General features: G+C 44.3%; 2 protein-coding genes across 3 annotated transcripts in view; one reads left to right on the top strand and one right to left on the bottom strand.

The window, feature by feature from the left end:
* The window catches only part of TICAM1 (TIR domain containing adaptor molecule 1), a 232,135-nt gene that overhangs the window by 42,874 nt on the left and 177,212 nt on the right, over positions 1 to 12,049 (bottom strand). The gene's annotated exons all lie outside the window — the stretch shown is intronic.
* Positions 5,451 to 12,049, top strand: part of UHRF1 (ubiquitin like with PHD and ring finger domains 1) — a 41,827-nt gene continuing 35,228 nt past the window's right edge. Inside the window, exon 1 of the mRNA XM_083363454.1 lies at positions 5,451 to 5,566. The gene's annotated coding sequence lies outside the window, so the exon portion shown is untranslated. The remainder of the gene's footprint in view (positions 5,567 to 12,049) is intronic.

Raw genomic sequence — 12,049 nt, 5'->3', positions numbered from 1 at the left:
CTAGTTTAATGAAAAGAAGGACTGGGGTGACATGATGGCAGTCTTCCAGTATCTCACGGGCTGCCCCAAAGAAGAGGGAGTCAAGCTGTTCTCCAAAGCACCTGAAGGCAGAACAAAAAGCAACGGATGGAAACTGATCCAGGAGAGAAGCCACCTAGAATGAAGGAGAAACATCCTGAAGTGAGAACAGTTAACCTGTAGAACAACCTGCCTCCAGATGTTGTGGGTGCTGCAATACTAGAGGTTTTTAAGAAGAGACTGGACAGCCAGTTATTTGAAATAGGGTAAGACCTTTTGAGGGACGCGGTGGCTCAGTGGGTTAGGATGCTGAGCTTGTTGATCAGAAGGTCGGCAGTTTGGCGGGTCGAATCGCGAGTGCCGTGTAGCAGAGTGAGCGCCTGTTACTTGTCCCAGCTTCTGCCAACCTAGCAGTTCGAAAGCACGTAAAAATGCAAGTAGAAAAATAGGGACCACTCCGGTGGGAAGGTAACAGCGTTCCGTGCGCCTTTGGCATCTAGTCATGCCGGCCACATGACCACGGAGACGTCCTTGGACAAGCGCTGGCTCTTCGGCTTTGAAACGGAGATGAACACCGGCCCCTAGAGTCGGAAACGACTAGCACGCATGTGCGGGGGAACCTTTACCTTTACCTTTAAAGTCTTTTGCGTGAGCAGGGGGTTGGACTAGAAGACCTCCATGGTCTCTTCCAATTCTGATACTCTCTTATTCTGTTATTTTATTTATTCTTTCCCCATATTTATAACCTATCCCAATTGCGAAGGACTCCAGGCACAAGGTCAAGCAAAAAAACCAAAATACCGTTATACTGATATCCAACTCAATGTCCATACCAAACATTTTGTTGTTGTTAGTTGCGAAGTCGTGTCCGACCCATCGCGACCCTATGGACAATGTTCCTCCAGGCCTTCCTGTCCTCTACCATCTTCTGGAGTCCATCTACGCTCATGCCTACTGCTTCAATGACTCCATCCAGCCACCTCATTCTCTGTCGTCCCCTTCTTCTATTGCCCTCAATCTTTCCCAGCATTAGGCTCTTCTCCAATGAGTCCTTCCTTCTCATTAGGTGGCCAAAGTATTTGAGTTTTAGCTTCAGGATCTGGCCTTCTAAAGAGCAGTCAGGGTTGATCTCCTCTAGGACTGACCGGTTTGATCGCCTTGCAGTCCAAGGAACTCGCAGGAGTCTTCTCCAACACCATAGTTCAAAGGCTTCAATTCTTTGACGCTCAGCCTTTCTTATGGTCCAGCTTTCACTGCCATACATTGCAACTGGGAAGACCATAGCCTTGACTATACGCACTTTTGTTGACAGGGTGATGTCTCTGCTTTTTAGTGTGCTGTCTAGATTTGCCATGGCTTTCCTCCCCAGGAGCAAGCGTCTTTTAATTTCTTGGCTACAGTCCCCATCTGCAGTGATCTTGGAGCCCAGGAAAATAAAATCTGTCACTACCTCCATTTCTTCCCCATCTATTTGCCAGGAATTGAGAGGGCCAGATGCCATGATCTTGGTTTTCTTAATGTTTAGTTTCAACCCAAGTTTTGCACTCTCCTTCTTCACCCGCAACAAGAGGCTCTTTAGTTCTTCTTCACTTTCTGCCATTAGAGTGGTATCATCTGCATATCTTAGGTTGTTGATGTTTCTTCCGGCAATCTTAATTCCAACTTTTGATTCATCTAGCCCTGCCTTTCTCATGATGTGCTCCGCATATAAGTTAAATAGGCAAGGCGACAGTATACAGCCTTGCCGGACTCCTTTCCCAATTTTGAATCAATCAGTGGTTCCGTGTCCAGTTCTCACTGTTGCTTCTTGGCCCGCATATAGATTTCTCAAGAGACAAATAAGATGGTCTGGTATGCCCATCTCTTTAAGGACTTGCCAGAGTTTGTTATGATCCACACAATCAAAGGCTTTAGCATAGTCAATGAAGCAGAAGTAGTAGATGTTTTTCTGGAACTCTCTAGCTTTCTCCATGATCCAGCGTATGTTAGCAATTTGATCTCTAGTTCCTCTGCCTCTTTGAAATCCTGCCTGTACGTCTGGTAGTTCTCAATCCACATACTGCTGTAGTCTAGCTTGTAGAATTTTAAGCATAACTTTACTAGCATGAGAAATGAGAGCAATGGTGCGATAGTTTGAACATTCTTTAGAACTGCCTTTCTTTGGAATTGGAATGTAAACTGATCTTTTCCAATCCTGTGGCCACTGTTGAGTTTTCCAAATTTGCTGGCAAATTGAGTGTAGCACTTTTACTGCATCGTCTTTTAAGATTTTGAATAGCTCAGCTGGAATACTGTCACCTCCACTAGCTTTGTTGTTGCTCAGCTTTTCTAAGGCCCACTTCACTTCACATTCTAGGATGTCTGGCTCGAGGTCAGTGACCACCTCATTGTGATTATCAGGGACGTTAAGCTCATTCTTGTATAGTTCTTCTGTGTAATTTTGCCACCTCTTCTTAATCTCTTCTGCCTCTGTTAGGTCCCTGCCATTTTGGTCCTTTATCATGCCCATTTTTGCATCATGGATCTTACATTCCAGGTTCCTATGGAGAAAAAATCTTTACAGCATCGGACTTTCCTTTCACCACCAGACATATCCACAGCTGAGCGTCCTTTCGGATTTGGCCCAGTCGCTTCATTCTTTCTGGTGCTACTAGTACTAGCCCTCTGCTCTTCCCCAGTAGCATATTGGACGCCTTCCAACCTGAGGGGCTCATCTTCCAGCGTCATATCGTTTTGCCTTTTGGTACTGTCCATAGGGTTTTCATGGCAAAGATACTGGAGTGGGTTGCCATTTCCTTCTCCAGTGGATCACGTTTTGTCAGAACTCTCTGCTATGACCTGTCCGTCTTGGGTGGCCCTGCACGGCATAGCTCATAGCTTCATTGAATTACGCAAGCCCCTTCGCCACGACAAGGCAGTAATCCATGAAGGGGATACCAAACATTATCCGCTCCTAAAAGGCATGGATTAAAAAAAAAGCATCTGTACTTGTATGTCTGTATGCTTCAGATCCTTGCTTGTTCAGGCAACACACTTCCCTGGTGACTAATTTAATTGCTTACCAAATTAACTCCTGCTTTCTGTATTTAGACAATATCCCCAATTCAGTGTTTCTGAACCTTTGGCAGCTTGAAGAGATCTGGACTTCAATTCCCAGAATTCCCCAGCCATCCTGTAAACAGGTTGGATTCCTGAAACAAAATGACCAGCTAGCTGCAGGGGTCTTCAAACTGGGTCCTTTTATGACTTGTGAACTTCAACTCCCAGAATTCCTCAGCCAGCCTGGCTCAGGAATTCTGGGAGTTGAAGTCCACAAGTCATAAAAGGGTTATAGTTCCCTCACGCTGGCTGAAGTATTCTGGGAGTTGAAGTCCACAAGTCATAAAAGGGTTATAGTTCCCTCACGCTGGCTGAAGTATTCTGGGAGTTGAAGTCCACAAGTCAGAAAAGGGTTATAGTTCCCTCACGCTGGCTGAAGTATTCTGGGAGTTGAAGTCCACAAGTCAGAAAAGGGTTATAGTTCCCTCACGCTGGCTGAAGTATTCTGGGAGTTGAAGTCCACAAGTCATAAAAGGGCCAAGTTTGAAGACCCCTTAGCTAGAGTTGTTTTTTTGTTTAACACTAACCCAATTTAGCATACAGGTTACTATAGTCCCCAACTTACATTGTTTAGGGACCATTAGAAGTTACATTGGCACTGAAAAGACTGACTTATGACTGTTTTTCACACTTACGACCATTGGAGCATCTCCATGGTGTCATGATCAGAATTGGCATATAATTATGATGGTTGCACTGTCCCCCGTGTGTGTCTCTGTGTGTCACATGATTCCCTTTTTGTGCCCTTTTGACAAGCAAAGTCAATGCGGAAGTGAGGTTCGCTTAACAACCATGTTATTAACCACTGCAGTGATTCACTTAACAATTGTGGCAAGAAAGGTTGCAAGAAAGGTTGCAAAATGGAGGAACCCTAACCCTAACCCCCTTAACAACTGTCTCGCTTAGCAATACATTTTGGGCTCAATGGTGGTTCTAAGTCAGGGGTCTTCAAACGTGGTGGCCCTTTCATGACTTGTGGACTTCAGCTGCCAAATTCCTCAGCCAGGCATGCCTGGCTGAGGAATTCTGGGAGTTGAAGTCCACAAGTCATAAAAGGGCCCAGTTTGAAGACCCCCATTGTGTAAATGCAGAAACAAAATTCTTACCTGACCTGGCTGACTGTAAAGTCTGAATATAGCCAGGAGGTTCGATGGATTAAGTTCTGATTCTTAAACTAAATTATAACACTTCCAGCAATATCAAGTCATTTTTATTTTATTTTTTTGCAACCTGGCTTCCTCAGCTGTGTGAGATGGCAAATTCCGTGATTCCCAGACCGGCCATTGTTGATTATGGGACTTCATGTCCAAGATACTTGGGAAAAAGTGGCCTTAACCACACTTTGATTTTAAATTTTTAATTAAATATTAATTGTTAATTAATTTTTAACGTTCTATCTAGGCAGAGGAGAAGACGATGCTCAGGGATACGCTTGGCAATGATAGTGCTAAGACTTCTCCTGCTTGAGCAGGGGGCTGGACTGGAAGACCTCCAAGGTCCGTTCTATTCTATTCTATTCTATTCTATTCTATTCTATTCTATTCTATTCTATTCTATTCTATTCTATTCCAGAACAAGAGTGCCTCTGAGCATACAAGTTGACACTGGAGGAAATGAGGATTTTTTTTCCAGAATGGAAAGACAAAGCCAGAGCAGGACTGTCCAAAGATTTCGACCCAATCCCCAAGATACAACTCCACAAATAAATAAAACTATTTATAAATAAAACTAATCGAGGAGAGAAAGCAACCTAGAACTTAGAAGAAATTTCCTGACAGTTAGAAAAAATTTACCAGTGGAACGACCTGCCTCCAGAAGCTGTGAATGACCTAACACTGGAAGTTTTTAAGGAGATTGGAGAGCCATTTGACTGAAATGGTATATAGTTTCCTGCTTGAGCAGGGGGTTGGACTAGAAGACCTCTAAGGTTCCCTTCCAACTCTTTTGTCATTCTATTCCAGTCTCAAATAAAAAAAAATAAAAATCAGCAGACTTTTGCGCCTGCGCAGTCAAGCCACCCGTAGGGAAGCGGGAGACCAAGACGGGGAAGGCGTTCCTCTTCAGGCCACGCCTCTTTTCTCAGATTCCCGCCACCGCCGACCAATCAGGAGGCTCCGAACGGCTCAGGGCGAATTTCCCCGCCAAACTCCAAAGCCGGGAGTTGTTTAAAAAAAAAAAAGAGAGAGAGAGAAAAAGCAGATTTTTTTTGGCGCGGCTGCAGCTTTCCCCGCTCCTTTCCAGCTTCGTTGGGTTAGAGATCCCCGGCTCTTTTCTCGTGCCCTTTGCACTTTGCATTTGATCAGATTGGAACGGACCGATTGCAATTTTGTTCGTTTTTAAGTTTTGCCTTTTTTTGTAAAAAAGAAAAAAAAGAAAAAAAGGCGCCAACCTTTGGATCTGGCAAGAGGACCTGGGGCAAAAGAGGAGAAAGAGGGATCCGCTTGGCACAGTGAGTATTCTTTTTTTTTACAAGCCCTCCAAGGCTGCCACCGGCACGTCACGCTTCGCGGGATGCGGTTTCGCTTACTCCCGGGTCAAGTGTTTTTGCACGTGGGAATGCGCGATCTCGGTTCCTGGAGGTGGCGAAGCGGCCCCTGGGTTTCCTTCCTCCCCCCACTCTGCTTTTAAAACTGCAGAGTCTGGGGTGCATCTGGACCTGCGTGTCCTCTAGCTAAAAGCTACATGGGGTGGGTGGCTGGGTGTGCAAAATTACAACACCCAAAGAAACAAGAGTTCAGGTCCGGATAGGTAGGTGTAGATCCAGCCTTTCCGTTACCTCCTCACTGTGCAATCCAAAGCATCTCTACTCGTAAAGTAAATCCCGTTGCAGTCAATGGACCCGATTGCCAGGTAAGCTTGTCTTTCAAAATGTAAGTTATTTGGAGTGCTTCAAACAACTGATGCCTTTGCATTGCTTAAAACAGTTGCAAGTTTCTGCCCTTACGGTCCATCAAGGGCTCTCTCTATTTTATTTTATCTTATTTTATTTTATTCTAGTTTTATTTTATTGTAAAGCATTTTATTTTACTGTGTTTTATTCTATTATTATTTTCTATTTTTATGTCACGGTACAGCGTGACGTTTTATCTTTTGTTTTTACTGTGTTTTATTCTATTTTTATTTTATGGTACGGTATCTTTTTTATCTTACTGTATTTTGTTCTGTTTTTGTTTTAAGGTACGGTATTTTATTTTTATTACATTTATTTTTAATTTCTTGTTACGTTTTATGATCGTTTGTCACATTTGATTTATTTTTAATTCACTGTTTTTTATTTTATTTCATTTTTCCCCCCTTTTATTTATTTCTTTTATATTTTATTTTATTTTTATTTTTTATAGTCACTGGGTTCAACCTAGTGATTCTGGGCGGCTTACCATTCTAAAACAGCCAAACAACTAAAACAATCTTAAAAAAAAAAGACATTACAACCTTAAAAAACAACAACAAACATTCGCAGAACAAATTAAGTAGAAACAACAGCCAAGGTGATAATGGCCTGTTCCAAAAAAAAAAACCCAAAAAAAACCACAATCCCAGGAGCTTCCCTTTGGGAATTTCTCCAGGGAGATTAAAAACTGAAGTTTTACCAAAACCAGCTTGAGAAGAACAAATGAAACTTGGCAGGCCACGTGGGCTGGCCCACGGTCTGCCCTGGATTTTTGTGGTAGAAAAAAGAAACGGCCGCTGGAGGCGTTGCCAGTCCTGTCCCGCTGCGTAATTTTCATCTTGACAATTATGGCCGTCTCAAAAGAGGATCAACGTGGGTGCAGCTGGCTTAGAGCCATCCCGGGAAAACTGCAGAAGACGGGAGGTTGAAGGTGCGATCCAATCTGGTAGTCTTTTGCAAGGAATGATGGAGTTCCCGTCAGGTAGGGTTAATTTTGCTTGGAAAAACTTGAAGGAGGGGAGGGTCTTAAGAGGTCATCCAGTCTGACCCCCCCCTCGCCCCTTGCTCTGGGTGCGATCCACTTGGACCATTTGACAGATGACCGGTGCAACCTTAAAGGAAGCCGCGCTTAGTGACGTCATGTGGCAGCCTGTTCCACAGGCCGACAGCCCATATCCAGGTAGTCCTCGACTTAGGACCACGAATTGAGCCCAACATTTCCACTGCTGAGCGTGACGGTTGCTGAGTGAGTTTTACCCCGTTTTTAGGAGCTTTCTTGCCCCAGCTGCTAAGTGAATCGCTGCAGTTCTTCAATGAGTCACACGGTTGTTAAGTAAACCTGACTTTCCCATTGATTTCTTGTTGTCAGAAGGTTGCAAAAAGGGGATTGCCCTAATGAGACACCGCAACCCTCACGCAAACCGGTTGCCAAGTGTCCCAATTTTGATCACGCGACCGCAGGAAGCGGAGCGTGCCATGATCGCAGTGTGGTCAAGCCGTTGTAACTTTGAACGGTCGCTAAACGAACAGTTGTAAGTCGACTATTGGTTTGAAAGACTGGGAAGGGGGTCATCTAGTGTGACCTCCCCCCCTAAATTTCTGACAGATTAACTGTTCCATCCTCTCAGGGGTAGGCCACCTTGGCTCTTTTATGACTTGTGGACTTCAACTCCCAGAATTCCTGAGCCAGCCATGCTGAGGGGAAAGGGAGAGGTTGCCATGCTGGCTCAGGAATTCTGGGAGTTGAAGTCCACCAGTCATGAAAGAGCCAAGGTTGCCTACCCCTCATGTGGCAGCCTGTTCCACAAGCTGACAACCCATACAGTTATATAGCCCATAGAGACAGAATCATCTGGGAGTAAGATGGACAGCACACGCATTTAATAAATAAATATAGTTACCAAGTTTCCTCAGATTTTGAACCTTCCCCTTTACGGCTGATACCGATCCTTCTGGAGCAGTGGAGAATGACTCTGCTCGACTTACGACCACATTTTCCATTACTAAGCAAGCAAGATGGTTATTAAGAGAGTCGTGCCCGATTTTACAACCTTTTTTTTTGCCATGGTTAAAGGAATCACTGCAGTTGTTAAATGAATCACCTAGTTGTTAAGGGAATCTGACTTCTCCCATTGACTTTGCTTGTCAGAAGGTCGTAAGTGGTGAACGTGGGAGCCCAGGACATCGCAACCTTCACAAATGCACATTGCCAAGGGCCTGAATTGTGATCATGTGCTTACTGATAACCCTAAATGTGAAGACTCATCAGAAGTCAACTTTGTAACTTCAAATGGTCGCTAAATGAATGGTTGTAAGTTGAGGACTACCTGTATAGGGCCGCGGTGGTTTTCCCCCCACTGTTATTTATTTTGCAAAGGGCTCACAAGTTGTGCATCTTGAAGAGGGAACATTATAAGCCAAGAAATAAAATATTGCACAGCATGAAGGCGAAAAAGCAGTTAAAACAAGCGGGAATTAGTTATCTGGATACTACAAAGCCTATATTTTAAAAATCCAGAATATTACTCATCTCCGTTGGAATATTCAGATGGAGTTGGGGGGGGGGGAAATAGAAAGCTTTGAAAAGTTCATTTCAAAGTATGAGCACGAACAGAAAAGTTTAATTTTATTTGGAAGTGAATTCTTTCCTTTGTTTAATGGCCGTTCAGAGTGAAAATGGCGCTGAAAAAAGTGACTTCTGACCATTTTTCACAAGTAAACAACCTTTCCAGCATCCCCATGATCACGTGATCAAGACCCTGGCTCTTAGCAACTGACTCACATTTACGACGGTCACAGTGTCCTGGGTCTGTGTGATCCCCTTTTGCGCCCTTCTGACAAAGAAAAGTCAATGGGGGAAGCCAGAGTCACTTAACCATGTTCCTAACTTACCTGCTACATTGATTCACTTAATGACCGAGGCAAGCAAGGTCGTAAAATGGGGCAAAACTCACTTAACACTTGTCTCACTTAACAAAAATTTGGGACTCAATTGTGGTCGTAATGTGACTAATGGAAGCTGCAGTTGTAAGTAGTGGCGGTCATAAAAAGGGTTGGTCATGCGATTTTACAGCCTTTTCATGGCGGTCATTAAGCGAATGCTGTGGTAGTAAAGTGGCTGCCAAGGTTGTTAAGTAAACACTGCGGTCGCTAAACGAACCCATGGTTTGTTATGGGCATACGGTAAAGGTTCCCCTGCACATGCGTGCTAGTCGTTTCCGACTCTAGGGGCCGGTGCTCATCTCCGTTTCAAAGCCGAAGAGCCAGCGCTTGTCCAAGGACGTCTCCGTGGTCACGTGGCCGGCATGACTAGACGCCAAAGGCGCACGGAACGCTGTTACCTTCCCACCGGAGTGGTCCCTATTTTTCTACTTGCATTTTTACGTGCTTTCGAACTGCTAGGTTGGCAGAAGCTGGGACGAGTAACAGGCGCTCACTCTGTTACGCGGCACTCGGGATTCGACCCGCCAAACTGCCAACCTTCTGATCGGCAAGCTCAGCGTCCTAACCCACATAGTTATGCTGAAAACTGGAATTAAGTCCAGTTTTCAGCAAAGCCATTTTAAAATTCAGTTGTGTGTCTGTGGGATGCTGCAAACTGCCAAAACCGCACCCATGTTTCCAAGCGCCAAAGTGTGGTCCCGCAACTGCAGAGGCGACGTGTAAGTAGCCCCCAGCAAGTGGTCATAAGTCAAGGCCTACCTGTAACTTGTAGAAAAAACGGACACTGGGATCTTCCTGTCTGAGAATAAATTTTGTACGTAGGAAAAACCTCCATTATGTGAAATCTCCAAATTAAGAGCTGGAAAAATTTCACTTTCCAACTAGGGGAAACTAAAGTTCCTTACTAGAGTGTGCACAAGTTTTTTTTTTGTTTGTGTGAGTCTGACACTTACTGAATCCAAAAAGCTATAGCCCTGATCTCAACAAGGCAGGACAATTCCATGATTTTTGACTTTTTCTTCCCTCTCAAGAGGGGGAAAAAATTCTGATTATCTATTCTACTGCACTGAGTGAGGTCTGGAATTCAGTTTAGTTGTCAACGGCTGGATTGAGTTGAGATTTAGCGATTCATCTAGACATAGCCGTCCCGCCCTTCTTAAAAATACACATCCATTGGATGGCTGTGCGGTTTTCCCCAAAGGAAAACTTAAATGTAAAGAATAGAAAAACAAATTCAGAGTGTTTAAAGACTCCATTAAAGATTGAAATCTAACAACAAAAATCAGCCTTCAGGTCAGTTTTTCTCAAACATGGCAATCTTAAGAAATGTGGACTTCAACTTCTGGGCAGAAGTTCCAAATTCATTCTGTCTTTATAAAAGCGGCCTTCAAAGGAAGAGTCATAACAGAGTTGGAAGGGGAACTTGGAGGTCTTCTAGTCTGCTCAAGTAGGAAACCCTATACTATTCTGGACAAATGGCTGTCCAGTCTCTTCTTAAAAACTTCCAGTGTTGGAGCATTCACCGCTTCTGGAGGCAGGTTGTTCCACTGGTTAATTGTTCTGCCAGGAAATTCTTCCTTAGTTCTAGGTTGCTTCTCTCCTTGATCAGTTTCCATCCATTGCTTCTTGTCCTGCCTTCAGGTGCTTTGGAGAATAGCTTGACTCCTTCTTCTTTGGGGCAGCCCCTGAGATACTGGAAGACTGCTATCATGTCACACCAAGTCCTTCTCTTCATTAAACCAGACAGACCCAATTCCAGCAACCGTTCTTCATATGTTTTAGCCTCCAGTCCCCTGATCATCTTTGTTGCTCTTCTCTGCGCTCTTTCTAGAGTCTCAGCGTCTTTTTTTACATCGTGGTGACCATAACTGGATGGAGTATTCCAAGTGTGGCCTTCCCAAGGCCTTGTAAAGTGGTATTAACACTTCACGTGATCTTGATTCTATCCCTCTGTTAATGCAGCCTAGGAATGTGTTGGCTTTTTTGGCAGCTGCAGCACACGGCTGGCTCCTATTTAAGCGATTGTCCACTAGGACTCCAAGATCCCTCTCACAGTTACTACTGTTGAGCCAGGTACCACGTCCTATACTATACCTGTGCATTTGTTTGTTTGTTTTTTCTTGCCTAAGTATAAAAGCTTGCTTTTCTCACCACTGAATTGCATTTTGTTGGACAGGGCCCTGGGTTCCACTCCATTTAAAGATCCTTCTGGATCTTGAGCCTTTGTTAAGAGTTGGCTGTTCCTTCAGCTTGATGTCTTGCAAGATGTTGGACTGAAGGCAGTGATGTAATACAGGATGGGAAAATTAACAATCATCTGTATCCATGCACAGATAAGGTACAATTTTAGAAGATTCCTTTCTTTGACTAGCCGGCTTAAATGAGAACAGAAGCACATTTTTGAAATTTATGAGATCCTTGAGGTGAGGAAATCAGTGGGTTCCTGAACCTGATTAGAGCTGCTTATCGTTGGTCTTCTAACCCTTAATCACAGGTTTTCAAAACCCGTTTCCTGTTTGGGCAGAGAATCTGGCTGACCTTCTCTTATCTGGGAAGCTAAGCAGGATAGGGCCTGGTTCATACTTGGGAGGGGCAAAATCTGAACATTTAAAGATGTATCCCAGAAGAAGGACAGAGGGACTGTTTTCGGCCTTTACGCACATCCATCCCCTCCGAAAATCTGCACTACTTTCATGAAATACAGGCAGTCCTCGACTTACGACCACAGTGGAGCCCCAAATTTCTGTTGCTAAGTGAGACACTTGCCCAGTGAGTTTTGCCCCATCTTTCCCTCATTTCCTGACAGAACAATTAGCCAGTGCAACAGCTTTCCTTCGGAAGTTGTGGGTGCCCCAACAATGGAGAAATTTTATGAAGAGATTGGACGACCCTTTGTCTGAAATGGTGTAGGGTTTCCTGCCTGAGCAGCGGGTTGGACTAGAAGACCTCTAGGGTCCCTTCCCACTCTGTTCTTCTGTTACGCTGTTTAAATCAAGGCAATGGCTGGTTCACATTTCAAGGAGCGCCTTCAAAATGGCGCATGTACTTTTTGCCACACATTTGTTAAATGAAACTGGCTTCCCCGCTGACTACCTGTCA

The sequence above is a fragment of the Vipera ursinii genome (assembly GCF_947247035.1).
Source record: "Vipera ursinii genome assembly, chromosome: 1".
NCBI lineage: Eukaryota > Metazoa > Chordata > Lepidosauria > Squamata > Viperidae > Vipera > Vipera ursinii.
The sequence above is the reverse complement of the archived record's forward strand: the minus strand, read 5'-3'. Positions and strand labels throughout refer to the sequence as shown.